Source organism: Phyllobates terribilis, unplaced genomic scaffold (assembly GCF_046119375.1).
Source record: "Phyllobates terribilis strain yellow unplaced genomic scaffold, ASM4611937v1 Scaffold_9__5_contigs__length_417890890, whole genome shotgun sequence".
Classification (NCBI taxonomy): Eukaryota; Metazoa; Chordata; class Amphibia; order Anura; family Dendrobatidae; genus Phyllobates; species Phyllobates terribilis.
This window is the reverse complement of record NW_027362769.1, coordinates 59,037,870-59,056,732: the sequence shown is the minus strand read 5'-3', so window position 1 is coordinate 59,056,732 and position 18,863 is coordinate 59,037,870. Positions and strand designations below refer to the sequence as shown.

General features: G+C 44.3%; 1 protein-coding gene across 1 annotated transcript in view; it reads left to right on the top strand.

Moving 5' to 3' along the window:
• Nucleotides 1-2,698: 2,698 nt before the first annotated feature.
• Nucleotides 2,699-18,863, top strand: part of MAP3K13 (mitogen-activated protein kinase kinase kinase 13) — a 100,384-nt gene continuing 84,219 nt past the window's right edge. Inside the window, exon 1 of the mRNA XM_073646523.1 lies at nt 2,699-2,851. The gene's annotated coding sequence lies outside the window, so the exon portion shown is untranslated. The remainder of the gene's footprint in view (nt 2,852-18,863) is intronic.

Below are 18,863 nucleotides of genomic sequence, written 5' to 3'. Positions count from 1 at the left end.
TGATAAGAAGTGGATGGCTGCATTACAGGAATGATATTTTTATAAAAGTGTAGAAGAACTTCAACGAGAACCTCTGAGATAGTTAAAGTACACTTCTGAGGTTCAACTGAGCCGCTGCTTATTTTATAGCTATAGATTGGGTGCCATAGGCAATGCCTTTGTTTTTTCTGCTGCAAAACGTTTTTTACTTGACCACTGGTAGGAGGATTTTAATCTCACCTTCAGCTGTATGAATCATTAAAAAATGTTTTACTGCTGCTCTGTATTCACTCTAATCTGAAATTTCTGGACATCTTTCTTGAAGTTGAAATATACTGGATTTCTCCCCAACATGTTTCACTGCTCCTCTTGTGTCTTCAGGAGATCGGAACAGAGGTGAAATGTTACACATATGTCCCAATCCCCTGATGATGTCACAGGAGCGGCGAAACATGTTGGAGAGAATTATGTAGCAGGTGCAATTGTTTAAATTATCACAAAATGCCAGGCAGTTTATACAGCTATTGATAGTGTTCACAATCATTCTGTAATTTACAGTAAGTAAACACATTAAGGGGGTTACCAGGACATGTAAAAAAAAATAGCGAATTAATCTAATATGTGGAATCCTAACAGTGCATAATGTGCTGTTAGGATTCACTGTTTCACAGTCCAAGGTCATCAAGTGACCACTAATGATTTGCGTAGTAGCGATCACGTGACGACTACTTCCTCTTCCTATTTTCTAAATGGTCTCAACCCCTTTATTGTGAAAAAAAACTATAGAAATAATAATAAATCAAAGACAGAGTGCATTATTTTTACCTATTTTGTTTGACGTTACATCAGTTTACAATGCTCTAAATTTTACTATAGATATATACTTTTTTTATGGCCTTTAAGTGAAAAGCCGCTTCACTACTGGGGCTTTATACTCTTTTACTTATTTAATTTCTGTTATAAATCAGTTTTTTTTTCAGGCCTGTCTCCTCTCCAGTATATATTTATTCATATAATGCTTTCTCCCCTCTCCACAAGTTATAACATTGTGGGAAAATTGCTAGAGCAGAAAGGGGCAGTAGTTCTGGTGGATTTGCACAACTTACTGACATTCTGGGCCAGCAAAATGGTAGAAAATGTTTAAAGAAAACTATTTATAAAGTTGCTTAACTTTGCATTTAGGAAGCAAATAAACACTAAAAAAAATTCTTTACAAATGTATATATACCGTTAACTACTTCTGGACCGCACATACACTTTAATCGTCCAAGCAGTTCCATTCCTACTCTGCAGTGATGTTCTAACACATCACAGCATAGAAGCGCAGCTACATGCGCTGAAGTGGGAATCTGGCTGTCAGAGACCGCGCTTCCTCCTCTATACATAGTGGCTGTATGATCGCTGTGTATAGCGAGGGAGCAGGAGCTGCTGGGTCATAGGAGAGCCAGATAGCTCTGCCATATAACCAGCAGGCTAATATACTAGCCCCAGCTACAAGGGAAATAAGATGAAAATAAAAATAATTCAATATTTAAATGCCTCCTGGAGGTCTTTTTATGACCTTACTGAGGGGCACAATCTGTAAAATAAATAAAAAATAACAGGTAAAAAAATAAATAACAATAAAAAATAAAACAAAACAATAAAAAATGCCACCGTCAATCCAAATTGCTATTACTAGCTCCATCCCCGCCCCAAAAAAATCTTATTCAATATATAAAAACATTTGTTAGACAATGGGGAACAAATTTTTAAATGTAATTATAGTGGCACAGGGTGGTCATAAAAATAAAATAAATAGAAAAATAGACACTTATTTCCCTTATTTTTCCATCAATTTTGCCTGATAAAAAAAAATGAGCATATGACTGTAATATAAAAATGAAGTGACGTGTATCACGGAAAAAAGACGCGAAATTGCTTGAATATCCGAACGAGAATTTTTTTTTATAGCTCTTTGTACAAAAATTCGAAAAACGTGTCTATGGGGCTGTTCACATGTACGTGTGATTTCACAGACTGTGTGTTTGGGCAAACCTCATGGAGACATGTTCGTTTTTTAACAGCAGCTCGGATGAAATGTACCAATACAAGTTTATGGGTCCGTGAAATACACATACACCACACGGATGGCATGAAAGGCTATCCGTGTTTATCGTTGCAAAGTATAGGAGAAGCTTAATAACTTATTTATCCATCCATGAAAAACACTGATGGAAAAAACAGACACACGGACCGTACACTGATGACACTTGGATTCAAAACACTGATGACTCACGTACCACTTTTTTGCGTTCATGAAAAACACTGCCGTCTGAATGAGGACTAATTCAGCACCAGCAGAGTCAATGTGAATGAACATTTGACATTTTCAGATCCGCAGTATATCAATTATTGTCCGGAATTCGTGAGGCCTTGAAATTCATCGGGTAAAGTCTGCAATAAATTTGCAGAAATTTTGTCTCGAAATGTATAAAAGATTTTCTGCAAACAAGTCTGTTGGGGTCCATTGTGCGCTGCTCTTTCGCTTACTTGCAGGGTTTTCATAAATGGCTCTTTCTAATTTTTCGATAATCCCGTCCTCTGATCTTATTTGTACAGTGTATACCTTTCTCTTACTGTTCCTTTTCTACCTGTTTGTAATCTTTTCTTCTGGCAGACCTTGTAGTGGAGTCACCTGTAGACGCAGCTTCCGCCATTGTCATTAACCCTCCCCCTCCTCATGTCCCCGTGTCACAGGATACACACAGGCGCAGGTGATCATTCACCTGTCGCCTCCCACATTCCTCCGAAGTCTGACCACGCAATGCTGAAATACGGGATCACAAGTGTCAGGAAAGGCTGAAGAAGTGACAGCACCTGCCAATGACTGGTATGTGCCTCGCACTGGTCATGTTGTGTTATGTTTCCCTGTCTGTCCTCGTACTTCTCCGCTCACAGTTGTTAATATCCCCTGATGAAGTGACGTCCCGGGAGACTGGGGGTTGTGTCTGATCTACACTGTACATTACTGTGCTTTTGGGGACAGACATACGGCTGCTCTGTACAGGAGGCAAGGCCAGGATTTATGCTGCAATAGAAGAGCCCGATCACCTCCAGTATACAGCTGTTTACTTCTTTGTGTCCCTTCTTCTGTTCTTCAATTTGTTTGTTTTCTTTTGCAATAATATGTAACAATTTTTTCTATTAGGGCGCAGTCAGACGGCCATATAAAACAGTATGAGATCAGAATGCTTTGCACGGACTGGCCGGCGGCTCTCCCTATCCAAGCATGAGAGCTCCATACATCTCTATGCAGCTGTCACGCTCGGGTCGGGAAAGCCGCCGGCCAGTCCGTGCATTGCATCCTGATCCCGTTCCAATTTATACGGCCATCTAAAAATTTGCTAGCGATAACATAGCTCTTTGCATTGAATATAACAACATGAATATGTCAAATAACTTAACATCGAGGGTCCTGTTCATCACGACTTTTGCACCTTTTTTTGGCTACTTTTGTGTGTTTTGTGCCTGTTTTTGTTATTGCGCCATATTCATATTTCCAATAGCGCCTGCATTTGTATGTTTTTTTTAATTTTAAGTTCACCACTGTGGACGGGGTTTAAGCTTTCCAAATGTTTTCCGATTCATTAATTGTGACTTTTCAAAAAACTAGCAACATGTTTTGCGCAAATGTAATCAAGATTTGCACTTATTTTATGTACACCAGAATCACCCTCCTTTCCCAGAATTTTTGAGACTTTTTGCAAAACGTGCGACTTCTTGAGCCAAAAGGTGGCAAAAATGTTCAGACATGAATAAAGGCTAGAGATGAGCGGATCAGGCAGAATATGAATTTCCCTGTTTGCATGGATTTTTATGGGAAATTCTACTGGTTGAGAAGTTATTCTCCGCAAATGGAATGTCCCTTATTATGCTCTGCCGTCTCTAACACAAGTAAGATGTAAAAATAATTAAATACTTAAACTCAGGTCACCGCTCACCTCTCCGGCAGCTCCACTCCTCACCATCACCTGTCCGGTCCTCGTTGCATCTTCTTATCATTGCCGCGAGCGCTGAAATAACATGGGCATCTCACAGTAGACTGGAACTTCCAGCTCTGATGAGACACTTGTGGGTTCTGTGCAAGCATGCGAAAGGCCACGATGTAATGACGTGTGTGAATATGTGCGTAAGTGAATTACAAAAAATTAACATTTTGGTGAGTGCGGAAATTTGCAAAATTCAAGTCCACTTGAATATATTCGCTTATCTTTAAGGGCTCACTCCCACTAGGGCATACATCGGGCGAGTACTATCCGATTTTATCAGATAGCACTCGGGCCAATGTTATACTATGGGGCAGTGCTGATCAGCTTTTTTTTTCTCATACCAATTCAGCATGAGGAAAAAATTGCAGCATGCTGCAGTTTGCAGCGCAAATCAGATCACACTCATCCATTCAAGTCAATAAGTACGTGGAAATCCTCAGACTGCACTCAGATGTCATCTGAGTGCAGTCCGATTTCTGCTGACTCACACAATGGAGAAGATGGAGAAATTTTGTTCTCCATATTCTCCTCACCTGTGGTATGATTCTGTTATTCGAGAGAATTGGATCACACTATGCTGACACTCCGATCAAACTCTAATCTCGGAGGAGAGAATATCCGCTTGTGTGACCCCCTGCCTAATAATGACAATGTTTTACATTGTGCAAAATTCATCAACCACGTTAAAAAACGACAACGAATATCATAAGACAAAAAAGTAAAGTAATTAGAAAAAAAACCCACAAACAATGAATCTCGGCTCTAATCTTCTTTTGTATTTTGATGACGTTCTGCACTGGCATAGTGAAATATGTTAGCCTGCAGTCCCATGTAAAATCGGAAATAATATATAATATGATGAAGACTTCGGAAAATAAGGGGTTTTCACACATTGGATTTTGTACAACGGAAATCTGAGGTTATAGCCTTAGATTTTTGCCATGGATTTGCAGCAAGTGTCAGCATATTCACAGCTGATTTTTGGTCCATGTTTCTGTTTTCACCATTCGTGTGTTATCTGTTTTTCTCATTTGCAAAGAAAAACTGATGGGGTTATTATAATTATGCATCACATTTTACATTCATTACCGTCACTGTCCCCATTGTGGCTCACAATCTAAATTCCCTATCAGTATGTGTCTGAGTGTGGGAGGAAACTGGAGAACCCAGAGGAAACCCACGCAAACACGGGGAGGACATACAAACTCCTTGCAGATGTTGTCCTTGGTGGGATTTGTACCCAGGACCCCAGAGCTGCAGTGCTAACCACTGAGCCACCATTTTGCAGATTACCCAAACTCCATGCTATGTGCTGTCCATTTTTTATCACTAAACCATTCACTTGAATGGGCGAGCTTGATTCGTAAATCAGATCAAACTAGGACATGTCCCATTTTTCTTAATGCAAATCATTGGTCATCCTAAAAAAACTGTCATGAATAGACACATGGAATACAGCTCTGGCAAAAATTAAGAGACCACTGAACAGTTTTCTATTGGAAAGCATGGAAAGACTGGTGGATAGCAGCCAAGGCGCATGAAAGCTGGGATTAAAAATCATGGTTATTCCACCAAATATTGATTTCTGAACTCTTCCTGAGTTAAAACATCAGTAATTTGAGGCCTGAAAGCACTGTTTCTTTTTAAGCATTTTGATGCTTTTTCATTTGCTGCAAATAAATACAACATTTTTAGCGTTGAATTTCGGAGACATGTGGTCAGTAGTTTATAGACTAAAACAACAATATACATTTTACTCAAAAATATACCTAGAAAGAGAAAAATCAGAGAAACTGAAAATTTTGCAGTGGTCTCTTAATTTTTGCCAGAGCTGTATAATTTGTCAGTGATAGAGTTGAGCAAAACAATGACGTCACAGGGGACCTTCCAATCGTAAGAGGCGCCAAGGATGCCAACAGATAGATGGAGATTCCCAGGGCTCTGATCTGGTGGCCACAGACTACCGATCTGGCCACTTGACCAGGCTATTGTAAATCTTTTGGTTTTGGTTCTTTCATTCAGACGTCCATTTTTTGCATATGAGTGCTATCTTGTTTTCACGGATAGCTGTTGTACCTGGGATAATCTATGGTGCCATTTACATGCCTGTTTTCTTTCACATATAGAGCAGTCCAGTGAAAATCGCGGAGACAAGTCTGATATTTTGAGGATCAGATCAAAATCGGCAATACAAGTCGGCAAAATCAGCAATTCCTTTCTCAAAGTCTGTGAAAATCAGACCGGACTCGGATGGCATTCGAGTGCAGTGTGATTTTTTTCATGGACTGTCAGAAACATGGAGAAACTATTTTTTTATCTCCACGTATGAGAAAAACTGATGACACTTGGATCACATTCTGATCCAAATAATCGGCCCGTTTTTCTCATATGTGAGAAAAACGGACGTCTGAATGAGGCCTAATGCCAACTGCAATGCTAAAATCTATCCCAGTGACAAATCTCTGATGGAAATCTTATCCAAAACACTGATAAAAATCAAAAACATGACGTGAAAACATCTTTTGTCAGTGAAAAACACGTACGTGAGAAACTGAAATGTGAATGAGCCCTTAGTTGAACCCTGATGATTTGCGCTCTCTAACTGTAATGAGTTAATAGTCTATTACACAGTATGATATATTTTCCCATCCTCCAGGCGACTGATTCCCAATTTTGCCATGACAGCATCTTAGGTAAATGGTTGTAAAGATACTTGGCAATATTGTAAGCTACATAAACTAAGCTAGCCCAGACATGTTAAATGAATAATATATGAGGTGTGCCTTTCTGCCTTCGAGGTTTAACATTACCTAGAGATTATCAGACGCTAATGTCTGTCTGTCTCAGGGTGGCTACAGAATGAAGCTTGTGCGATTATAATTTCACCCTTCTCATGTAAACTGAAAGGAGCTGGGTGATGTGGAGAATGGAGGACAGAAGACATGCTGTGAAGATATAAGAAAATACCAATAAGCTAATGATAAACACATAGCTTTTTGCTGATAGGTGTCCCCCAAGCTATTTTGATGATGTTTCCTATTCATTTTTGCACGTGGCAGTGTGTCATAGAGATGTTTTGATGTTTTGTGTTTTTAAGCCACAATCTGCACCAATTTCAACCTGATAACTAGTTTGAATATTGGCAAATGCCATTAATGTCCTTCAGTAGAACAGACTCCAGCTTACCTCAGCACCCCTGGTATCTCCAGTATTACATCAGCTATACAGAATGGAAAGTAGTGTGAGCAGCCTCATCTTACCTCAACACCCCGGGTATCTCCAGTATTAGATCAGATGGACAGCGTGGACAGCAGTGTGAGCAGCCCCATCTTACCTCAGCACCCCTGGTATCTCCAGTCTTAGATCAGCTAGACAGGGTGGACAGCAGTGTGAGCAGCCTCATTTTACCTCAGCACCCCTGGTATCTCCGGTATTAGATCAGCTAGACAGGGTAGACAGCAGTTTAAGCAGCCTCATCTTACCTCAGCACCCTTGGTATCTCCAGTATTAGATCAGCTAGACTGGGTGGACATCAGTGTGAGCAGCCTCTTCTTACCTCAGCACCCCTGGTATTTCTAGTATTAGATCAGCTAGACAGAGTAGACAGCAGTGTGAACAGTCTCTTCTTACCTTAGTATTCCTGGCATCCCAAGTTTTAGATCAGAAAGATATGGTGGACAGGTGTGTCAGCAGCTTCTTGTTATGCACACGCCCGGGCTAAGCGGCGTGTGCGTGAGATTGGTAGTGATTCCACTGGACCGTGCCGGAGAGTGAATGCCTGGAGGGGCGTGACTAAGTATTCACCCGATCCGACCAGGGTCGCACGACGGCATACGACGCCAGTGCACCAAGGAGGAACCGAGCAGAGGGACCAGGTGCTACTCCAGGACAGACCCCGGACACGGCTGTTGACCCACACAGGGAAATACAGGAACAGGCTGGTAGGCTGGCACACAGACTGGAGGGTATAGGCAGGCACGACTGGTATGCAGGCAGGCGGGTATGCAGGCAGGGGGGTAAAGGCAAGCACAGCTAGAGTGCAGACAGGGAGACACTAGCAGGTAGGAACACAGGCGGGATAGAACCCAGTACACACCGGGACTCAGGAACAATACAGGCAGAGGGTTACAGGCAAGCACAGCTAGAGTGCAGACAAGGTTGAGCAGGGAGGACAGGGCTCTGTTCACACGGAACAGACAGGAAGGGAAAGACAGAGCCAGATACTCACACAGTACTTGCAGAGACAACAAGCAGGAGTTAGGTACGAGTTCAGACTCTGCAGAAAAAGGAAGGGAACGGACATAGAGGCAAAACAGGTAAAGGACAGGAGAGAGTTCAGACTGGAACTGAGTGTACGGAGGAGACCGACACTGCAGAGGGATACAGGAGCGGGTCTGGGAATACGGCCCCCAGAGAGGCGGAACGAACAGGCAAGGAGCGTGTTCAAACAGGACAGACCAGACGCAGGAGCGGGTCTAGGAAATCGGCCACTAGAAGGCGAGAGGAACAGGCTAGGAGCGTGTTCAGACAGGACAGACAAGAGAACACAGAAAGGAGTCAGTTCAGACACGGGAGCTGATACCGCAAAGCAGGAGACATACAGGACTCAGTTCAGACACGGGAGCTGATACCGCAAAGCAGGAGACATACAGGACTCAGTTCAGACACGGGAGCTGATACCGCAAAGCAGGAGACATACAGGACACAGTTCAGACACGGGAGCTGATACCGCAAAGCAGGAGACATACAGGACACAGTTCAGACACGGGAGCTGATACCGCAAAGCAGGAGACATACAGGACTCAGTTCAGACACGGGAACTGATACAAAAAGCAGGAGACAAGAGACGGGACCTGGCACCTTCAGAGTGCAAGCACACACTGAAGGAAACACTATGCTCAGGCAGGGATAGAAGGGAGCTGCTGAGCTATATACCAAGTGACAGACAGCAATAGGCTGAGGACGCACAAGGGGTGTGACCCACAGCAGGTACAAAAGGCAGGAAGTGATCGGGCGCCGCCCTTAAGCAGCAGAAACAGACACAAACAGACAGCATGGAGGGAAGCCAGAGAGACATTCTGGACAGGAGATCAAGTGCGCCCTCTTGCACAGTGGGAGATGGACCACCATGCAAGGACGCCGCCAGGTATGTTACAGTACCTCCCCCCTTACGCCCCCTCTTCTTCAGGCCTGCCAGAATCTTCCGCAGGGAATTCGAGGGCCAGTCGTTCACTGGGTTGGAGGGGGACAGAGACTTAAGGGTAATCTCTGCTTCGAGGTACATCTTGTCAAGCTCACAGGAAGAAATAGACGGGTTATCACGTACATAATGAGGAAAAGTCACTGTCTCTTTGTTATCTGGTGGTATCCCGGAGGATTCAGGAAACAACTGGAGGTCCTCCGCCGGGTCAGAAGAGTGCAGAGGCTCAGAGAAAACAACTGCTTCAGAGTACACTAGGTCGGACTCACTGGAGGAAGCAGGCGAGGTATCGGGTACCGAGTATAGGAAAGTCTCTGTCCATTCACCACCAGGTGGCACCCCGAAGGGTTCTGGAGACAGCTGGCGGTCCTCCGCCTGGTCAGAGGGGTGTAGAGACTCACGGGTAACCTCTGCTTCAGAGTACACTAGGTCGGACTCACTGGAGGAAGCAGGCGAGGTATCGGGTACCGAGTATAGGAAAGTCTCTGTCCATTCACCACCAGGTGGCACCCCGAAGGGTTCTGGAGACAGCTGGCGGTCCTCCGCCTGGTCAGAGGGGTGTAGAGACTCACGGGTAACCTCTGCTTCAGAGTACACTAGGTCGGACTCACTGGACGAAGCAAGCGAGGTATCAGATCCAGGATATAGGAAAGTCTCTGTCCATTCACCACCAGGTGGCACCCCGAAGGATTCTGAACACAACTGGAGGTCCTCCGCCTGGTCGGAGGGGTGTAGAGACTCAGGAGTAACCTCTGCTTCGGAGTACACTAAGTTGGACTCACTGGACGAAGCGAGCGAGGTATCAGGTACAGAGTATAGGAGAGTCTCTGTCCTTTCGCTACCAGGTAGCACCCCGAAGGGTTCAGGAGACAACTGGAGATCCTCCGCCTGGTCGGAGGGGTGTAGAGACTCGGAGGTAACTACCACTTTGGGGTACCCATTGTCAGGCTCACAGGACGAAGCGGACAAAGTATTGAGTACCGGGTGTAGAGAAGTCTCTCTCCATTTGTCATCGAGTGGTATCCCGGAGGGTTCAGGAGGCAACAGGGGATCCTCCGCCAGGTAGTAGAGGTGCACAGACTCTGAGGTAACCACAGCTTTGGAGCATCCTTGGACATGCACACCGGTTAAAGAGAAAGAAGCATCTGATGCCGGGTGCAGGAAGTTCTCCTGTGTGGAGTCTGGATGGGCAGAAGTCTCTTCGGCCAGGAGAACTGGTGCACTACCCACGCACATTACCCATTGGGGTTTCTCCGGGATACAGGGAGATGAAGCTTCAGTAGGGACTCCAAGGCTGGGGTCAGGAGGTCTCAGGGAGGACAGACCCTGGCGTGACGGCTTGCCTCTAAGTCTAGCACGTCTGGACTGCCTCTTGAGGTTGAGAGAAGTATTCCGGAAAGCGTAGTCACCCTGTGAGGATTCTGGGTGGGCAGTAGTCTCATTGGGCTGGAGGACTATTGCGCTACCCACACACATTACCCGTCGGGGCTGCTCCGGGATATTGGGAAGTGAAGCTTCAGCAGGGGCTTCAGAGTTAGGGTCCTCGAAGACCATACGAAAGGCCACCAGGAAGGCCTGCAGGTCAAGGATGACAGGATCCCATGCTTCCCATAGGGGGGTGACCCATTTCAAGGCATCACCCGCTAGGTAGTCAATCATAAAGGCCACTTTAGCCCAATCGGAAGGAAAATAGAGAGGGTAGGCCTTAAAGTGTAGCATGCATTGCTCCACAAATGCACGACACTGTCTTGGATCCCCATAGTAACGTGGCGGATCCGCAGGAACGAGGGCTGATAGATCCATCTGGACGGGTGCGTAACTCGCCTGGAACCCAGCTAAAGGGGAAAAAAAATTTATTTATTTTATTTTAATGCATGTATTCGCTGGAAAAACTTCTCAAAGAGCGAAGGCCGTGGGGCTCAACGGGAACCATGGCCTGAGCATGCTGTTATGCACACGCCCGGGCTAAGCGGCGTGTGCGTGAGATTGGTAGTGATTCCACTGGACCGTGCCGGAGAGTGAATGCCTGGAGGGGCGTGACTAAGTATTCACCCGATCCGACCAGGGTCGCACGACGGCATACGACGCCAGTGCACCAAGGAGGAACCGAGCAGAGGGACCAGGTGCTACTCCAGGACAGACCCCGGACACGGCTGTTGACCCACACAGGGAAATACAGGAACAGGCTGGTAGGCTGGCACACAGACTGGAGGGTATAGGCAGGCACGACTGGTATGCAGGCAGGCGGGTATGCAGGCAGGGGGGTAAAGGCAAGCACAGCTAGAGTGCAGACAGGGAGACACTAGCAGGTAGGAACACAGGCGGGATAGAACCCAGTACACACCGGGACTCAGGAACAATACAGGCAGAGGGTTACAGGCAAGCACAGCTAGAGTGCAGACAAGGCTGAGCAGGGAGGACAGGGCTCTGTTCACACGGAACAGACAGGAAGGGAAAGACAGAGCCAGATACTCACACAGTACTTGCAGAGACAACAAGCAGGAGTTAGGTACGAGTTCAGACTCTGCAGAAAAAGGAAGGGAACGGACATAGAGGCAAAACAGGTAAAGGACAGGAGAGAGTTCAGACTGGAACTGAGTGTACGGAGGAGACCGACACTGCAGAGGGATACAGGAGCGGGTCTGGGAATACGGCCCCCAGAGAGGCGGAACGAACAGGCAAGGAGCGTGTTCAGACAGGACAGACCAGACGCAGGAGCGGGTCTAGGAAATCGGCCACTAGAAGGCGAGAGGAACAGGCTAGGAGCGTGTTCAGACAGGACAGACAAGAGAACACAGAAAGGAGTCAGTTCAGACACGGGAGCTGATACCGCAAAGCAGGAGACATACAGGACTCAGTTCAGACACGGGAGCTGATACCGCAAAGCAGGAGACATACAGGACTCAGTTCAGACACGGGAACTGATACAAAAAGCAGGAGACAAGAGACGGGACCTGGCACCTTCAGAGTGCAAGCACACACTGAAGGAAACACTATGCTCAGGCAGGGATAGAAGGGAGCTGCTGAGCTATATACCAAGTGACAGACAGCAATAGGCTGAGGACGCACAAGGGGTGTGACCCACAGCAGGTACAAAAGGCAGGAAGTGATCGGGCGCCGCCCTTAAGCAGCAGAAACAGACACAAACAGACAGCATGGAGGGAAGCCAGAGAGACATTCTGGACAGGAGATCAAGTGCGCCCTCTTGCATAGTGGGAGATGGACCACCATGCAAGGACGCCGCCAGGTATGTTACACTTCTACTTACCTCAGTACCCCTGGGATCTTCAGTATGGGATCTTCAATATTAGATCATATAGACTGGGTGGAAAGCAATGTGAAAAGCCTCTTCTTACCTCAGCACTACTGGTATCTCCAGTATCTGATCAGATGACATGGTGAACAATCATGTGAGTGGCCTCTTCTTACCTCAGCTACCCTGGTATCTCTAGTATTAGATCAGATATAGAGGATGGACAGCAGAGTGAGCAGCCTCTTCTTATCTTCTTAGCCTCAGCATTCCTGATATCTTCAGTAATTCACTGCTTGTACATCATCTATGAGAGGAGGATGCATACCTTACTACTCTCCATGATCACAGACACCTATCTTATCAACATTCTTGGACAGCTTTCTGTCAGTGTAACCAACCAAAGGCCATTTTAAAGTATTATAGTTATCACCTCCATACACAAAATGAGTTTCATTCCACTACAGGAATTTAGGAATTTATTTTATATTTTTTTTCCATTCACAGGGGACCCCTTTTTAAATATTTTAGAATTTTAATGTAGAATATAGAGCCTTTTTTTTTTAAAGGATAGTACACAATGACATATTCATGTGCACGATCCCCTCTTTATTGGTATGTCACTTAAGCTAAAAACTAAAATTTATAGTATACAGTAAGTGAAATATGTATTTAGAAGTAAAAATATCTTGAACCATCGTGATATTGCCAAATTAAACAAAGGGTAGTGGAGTATAGTGAAACTAGATTTACTAGATGTAATAACAAACACATTAAAATAAAAAGCCAACAACAACCAGTCTGTGCGCAACTAACTCATCACAACACTTGTGGGAAGTATTTGAACTAAAGTACAGGACATATTGCAGATACAGAAACTTGAACTTTGTATATATATTTGTATTTGTTTATCAAGTTCAGTCAACATTTTTGTCTCTTTCTCTTGTTGAACATTAACTTCTAAAACAGTAGCTGGCATTAGTTTATGACTGTGTGTAAGCATCTTTAACAGTTGTAATCTGCAGTCATCCCTGATGAAGCCACATCTGGCCATACATTTAAACGAACGACCAGCATCCATGCATTGTGTGGATGTGCAAAATCTGCTAAAATAAGAGATGTTCCTCAATCTGTTCTTTTTGTCCTGGCTTATAAAGAAGGTCCTGAGAGAAGTACCTATCCTATGAGGTCCACATGTCCTAACATAATCAGGGCTGATAGACAGGCATCGTCTTTGAGGGACAACTACTTAAGATATAAGCATTTTATGAAATAGTTGTGGCTAAATTATCACAAAAAAAGTGTTGTTTTTTTTGCCCGTCATTATTGTATTTGTTATGCAAGTAAATTGATCACTCCCATGTGCTCGCCAAAGGTAGCCTGACTGCCATTAGGTACCGAGATGAGATCCTCAGACCCCTTGTGAGAACATATGCTGGTGCAGTTGGCCCTGGGTTCCTCTTAATGCAGGACAATGCCAGACCTCATGTGGCTGGAGTGTGTCAGCAGTTCCTGCAAGATGAAGGCATTGAAGCTATGGACTGGCCCGTCTGTTCCCCATACCTGAATCCGATTGAGCACATTATTATTATTATTATTTATTATTATAGCGCCATTTATTCCTTGGCACTTTACATGTGAAAAAGGGGTATAATACAAGAACAATTACAATAATCTTGAACACAATGTGACAGCGACTGGTACAGGAGGAGCGAGGACCCTGCCCGCGAGGGTTCACAATCTACAAGGGATGGGTGAGGATACAGTAGGTGAGGGTAGAGCTGGTCGTGCAGCGGTATGGTGGAGCGGTGGTTACTGCAGGCTGTAGGCTTGTCGGAAGAGGTGGGTCTTCAGGTTCCTTTTGAAGGTTTCCACGGTAGGCGAGAGTCTGATACGTTGGGGTAGAGAGTTCCAGAGTAGGGGGGAAGCATGGGAGAAATCTTGTATGCAATTGTGGGAGGAGGAGATAAGAGGGGAGTAGAGAAGGAGATCTTGTGAGGATCGGAGGTTGCGTGCAGGTAAGTACCGGGAGACTAGGTCGCAGATATATGGGGGAGACAGGTTGTGGATGGCTTTGTCTGGGACAAATCTGGGACATCATGTCTCACTCCATCCACCAACGTCACGTTGCACCACAGACTGTCCAGGAGTTGGCGGATGCTTTAGTCCAGGTCTGGGAGGAGATCCCACAGGAGACCATCCGCAACCTCATCAGGAGCAAGCCCAGGCGTTGTAGGGAGGTCATACACGCACGTGGAGGTCACACACAATACTGAGACTCATTTTGACTTGTTTTAAGGACATTTCATCAAAGTTGGATCATCCTGTAGTGTGTTTTTCCACTTTAATTTTGGGGGTGACTCCAAATCCAGGCCTCCATTGGTTAATAAATTTGATTTCCATTGATGATTTTTGTATGATTTTGTTGTCAGCACATTCAACTTTGTACAGAACAAAGTATTCAATGAGAATATTTCATTCATTCAGATCTAGGATGTGTTATTTGAGTGTTCCCTTTATTTTTTTGAGCAGTGTATATTGTTGATGTTTCCTTTCTCCTGAAGCTTTGTTTTATCATCTTACAGTAGCAAATAGTCAATTGCACAAGGGTAGCAGAGGTCCTTCATCAACAAGCAGCTGTTAACATTATTCTCATGAACCACAAGGCTATCATGTGTCTAGCAATATCCTTAAGTCTTGTCGTGGGAGATTATAAGGGCATGCCAACTTCTTTCCATTATATTGCTAAAGACAACTTATTGATGATAAAAGATTTACAGAACTAGCACTATTCATGTTCTCATTCTTCAAAAATGTGTAAAGATGAGCGGTGTGATGTCTCAGGACCCTTCTTTTTTCTTTTTAAGCATTCCAGTTAGAGTGGATTTGATGTCTGATCTCCTAGAAAAGAACCAATGTGGAAAGAAACACGTTGCGTCATCTTTGCTTGGTTGCAACATTCACTGCTTCTTAAACATTGGACATGACACTAATTGAATGGGTCTGTGAGACCAAAGAAGTTGCGTACAAGGCTGAGACCATTGTACTTTGCCAAGTTTTGATTGGGGTTGTAGAACTAGGGCCCGTGGAATGTTTCAGAGACATCAATATGGATTGACATATCAGGCAATGTGATCAAATGTGCTGACTGCAACGTTTGATTGAGGAGAAATAATGGCTTGCAGCTGCCTTCTAAACATTCCGCTCCAACTATTAGTTTCAAAGCAAAGAAGTCTGAATGCAACAGCAACAGTGACATTAAAGAGAAATATGTTCTCCCAAAGAAAATCATATGAAGGGAGAACACTACACATATTTTACACTTTACATTAAAAGGGTTATCCATTACATTTAGACATTTTATTAATTGGCCCAGGGTGGTCAAAAATTAAAAAAAGTGGATACTCACCTGCTAGAACAGCGAAGTTCCTCTGTACAGTCGCCCGCATCCTCTGCTGGACTGCTGGCTTCATCTTCTGGGAGGGAAAACGGTGGACAGGTGAACACTGCACAGTATTTCTTACTCTTTGAGCAGAATGTCAAGGCTGCAGGTGATTAGTAGGCGCTCATTGATCGCCAGATCCCCTCGCCAATCCGGAAGAGAAATACATGAGATCAACAGGGAGATGGCACCAGGCAACTGGAGGAGCTGCACTGTTCTTGTAAGTGGCTATCCTCTTTCTTTTATTTTTTGACCATCCTGGGCCCATTAATAACACATCATAAGAAGCGGACAACACCTTTAACTTTAGAGATTGTCACATGCCAAAATGTTCATATGTATAATGGACTATGCAGACATAACAATAACTGCTATTGGATTATTGGTTTTGCTGCCTGTACAGTTTAGTTCCAGCTGTTCCTCTTTGCTACAGTTGCCCAGTTATGGTCCAAGATGTTAGACTTAAAGGGTTTATTAGGTTTATTAGGAAAATGTATATTTTTTTCCGCAGTTTGAAATAAACCAAACAAGGACAATTTATATAGATCAACCAGACTAATATAACAAGTGGTTTTTCCAAATTCAATACAATATACCACTTTTTTCTGACTGCTCCAGTCCGAGAATTATTCCGCACCTTCATGACGAGCGTCTTTACTTATTAGTAAAACACCCATTGGCTGTTATGATCTGCTGCAAAAGTGATGCATGGCCAGACACCAGCTTCTGGCACTCATTGAGGAATGTTAGTCCATTTCTCAAGAAAGTCTGGAATCTTTTCTAATAATTTGCTATAGGGGGTGAATAAGTTTGACTGCAACTGTGATTTAAGACTTCTTCTATTAGCTGAAGTCAAGAGCATCTTCATAATGGAGCCATGCTAGGTGGGACAATTTTCAAATGGATACTGTCTAACCCTGAAAGATCCCACTGTCCCATAATGGGAGCTGTCAGGCTTCTACTTTAAACTGCACTTTTCTTGTCTTGATATGCTGATATGGAAGGAGCATAACAGATGTTATAAACAGTTTAGCCATATAATCATCCATTGTCTTCAGTGGGTGTTTTTCCTGCTTTGCTAACATCCACGAAATGAGCATAAACATGGCCTAAAATATTTTACATAGATAGGAATCTAGCAATCAGCCTTTGGAGAAGGGCTACCCAAAAAAGGAGACTAGATTAAGAAACTTAAATGCTATTTTCACCTTAAGACAGCATTTTTTCATTTGTTAAGTTGCTTCCTAAATGCAAAGTTCAGCAACTTTTTAAATAGTTTCAATCAAAATTTTTCTACCCTTTTTACCTTTATCTACAGTAGATCACACACATCAAACTCTGGCCCGCAGGGTGGTTTTATTTGGCCCGTGAAACCAGAACCGCCACCCCATGTGTGGCCATTATTCTGTATGGAGGACTATATGGGGCCATTATTCTGCATGGAGGACTATATGGGGCCATTATTCTGCATGGAGGACTATATGGGGCCATTATTCTGCATGGAGGACTATATGGGGCCATTATACTGTATGGGGAACTATGTGGGCCCATTATTTTGTATGGAGGACTATGTGGGGCCCATTATTCTGTATGGAGGACTGTATGGGGCCCATTATTCTGTATGGAGGACTATGTGGTGCACATAATACTGTATTGATGACTATGTGGGGCCTATTATTCTGTATGGAGGACTATGTGGGGCCCATTATTCTGTATGAAGGACTATGTGGGGCCCATTATACTGTATGGAGGACTATGTGGGGCCCATTATTCTGTATGGAGTACTATGTGGCGCCCATTATTCTGTATGGAGTACTATGTGGGGCCCATTATTCTGTATGGGGGACAATGTGGGGCCCATTTTTCTGTATGGAGGACTATGTGGGGCCCATTATACTGTATTGAAGACTATGTGGGCCCATTATTCTGTATGGAGGACTATGTGGGGCCATTATTCTGTATGGGGGACAATGTGGGGCCCATTATACTGTATTGAGGACTATGTGGGCCCAATATACTGTATGGAGTACTATGTGGGGCCATTATTCTGTATGGAGGACTATGTGGGGCCATTATTCTGTATGGAGGACTATGTGGGGCCCATTATACTGTATTGAGGACTATGTGGACCATTATTCTGCATGGAGGACTATGTGGGGCCATTATTCTGTTTGGAGGACCATGTGGGGCCCATTATTCTGTATGGAGGACTATGTGGGCCCATTATACTGTATGGAGGACTATGTGGGGGCCATTATTCTGTATGGAGTACTATGTGGGGCCCATTATTTTGTATGGAGGACTATGGGGGGCCCATTATTCTGTATGGAGGACTGTATGGGGCCCATTATTCTGTATGGAGGACTATGTGGTGCACAAAATACTGTATTGAGGACTATGTGGGGCCCATTATTCTGTATGGAGGACTGTATGGGGCCCATTATTCTGTATGGAGGACTATGTGGTGCCCATAATACTGTATTGAGGACTATGTGGGGCCTATTATTCTGTATGGAGGACTATGTGGGGCCATTACTCTTTATGGAGGATCATGTGGGGCCCATTATTCTGTATGAAGGACTATGTGGGGCCCATTATATTGTAAGGAGGACTATGTGGGGCCCATTATACTGTATGGAGTACTATGTGGGGCCCATTATTCTGTATGGAGGACTATGTGGGGCCCATTATACTGTATTGAGGACTATGTGGGCCATTATTCTGTATGGAGGACTATGTGGGGCCACTATTCTGTATGGAGGACCATGTGGGGCCCATTATTCTGTATGGAGGACTATGTGGGGCCCATTATACTGTATTAAGGACTATGTGGGCCCATTATACTGTATCGAGTACTATGTGGGGCCATTATTCTGTATGGAAGACTATGTGGGGCCCATTATTCTGTATGGAGGACTATGTGAGGCCCATTATTCTGTATGGAGGACTATGTGGGGCCCA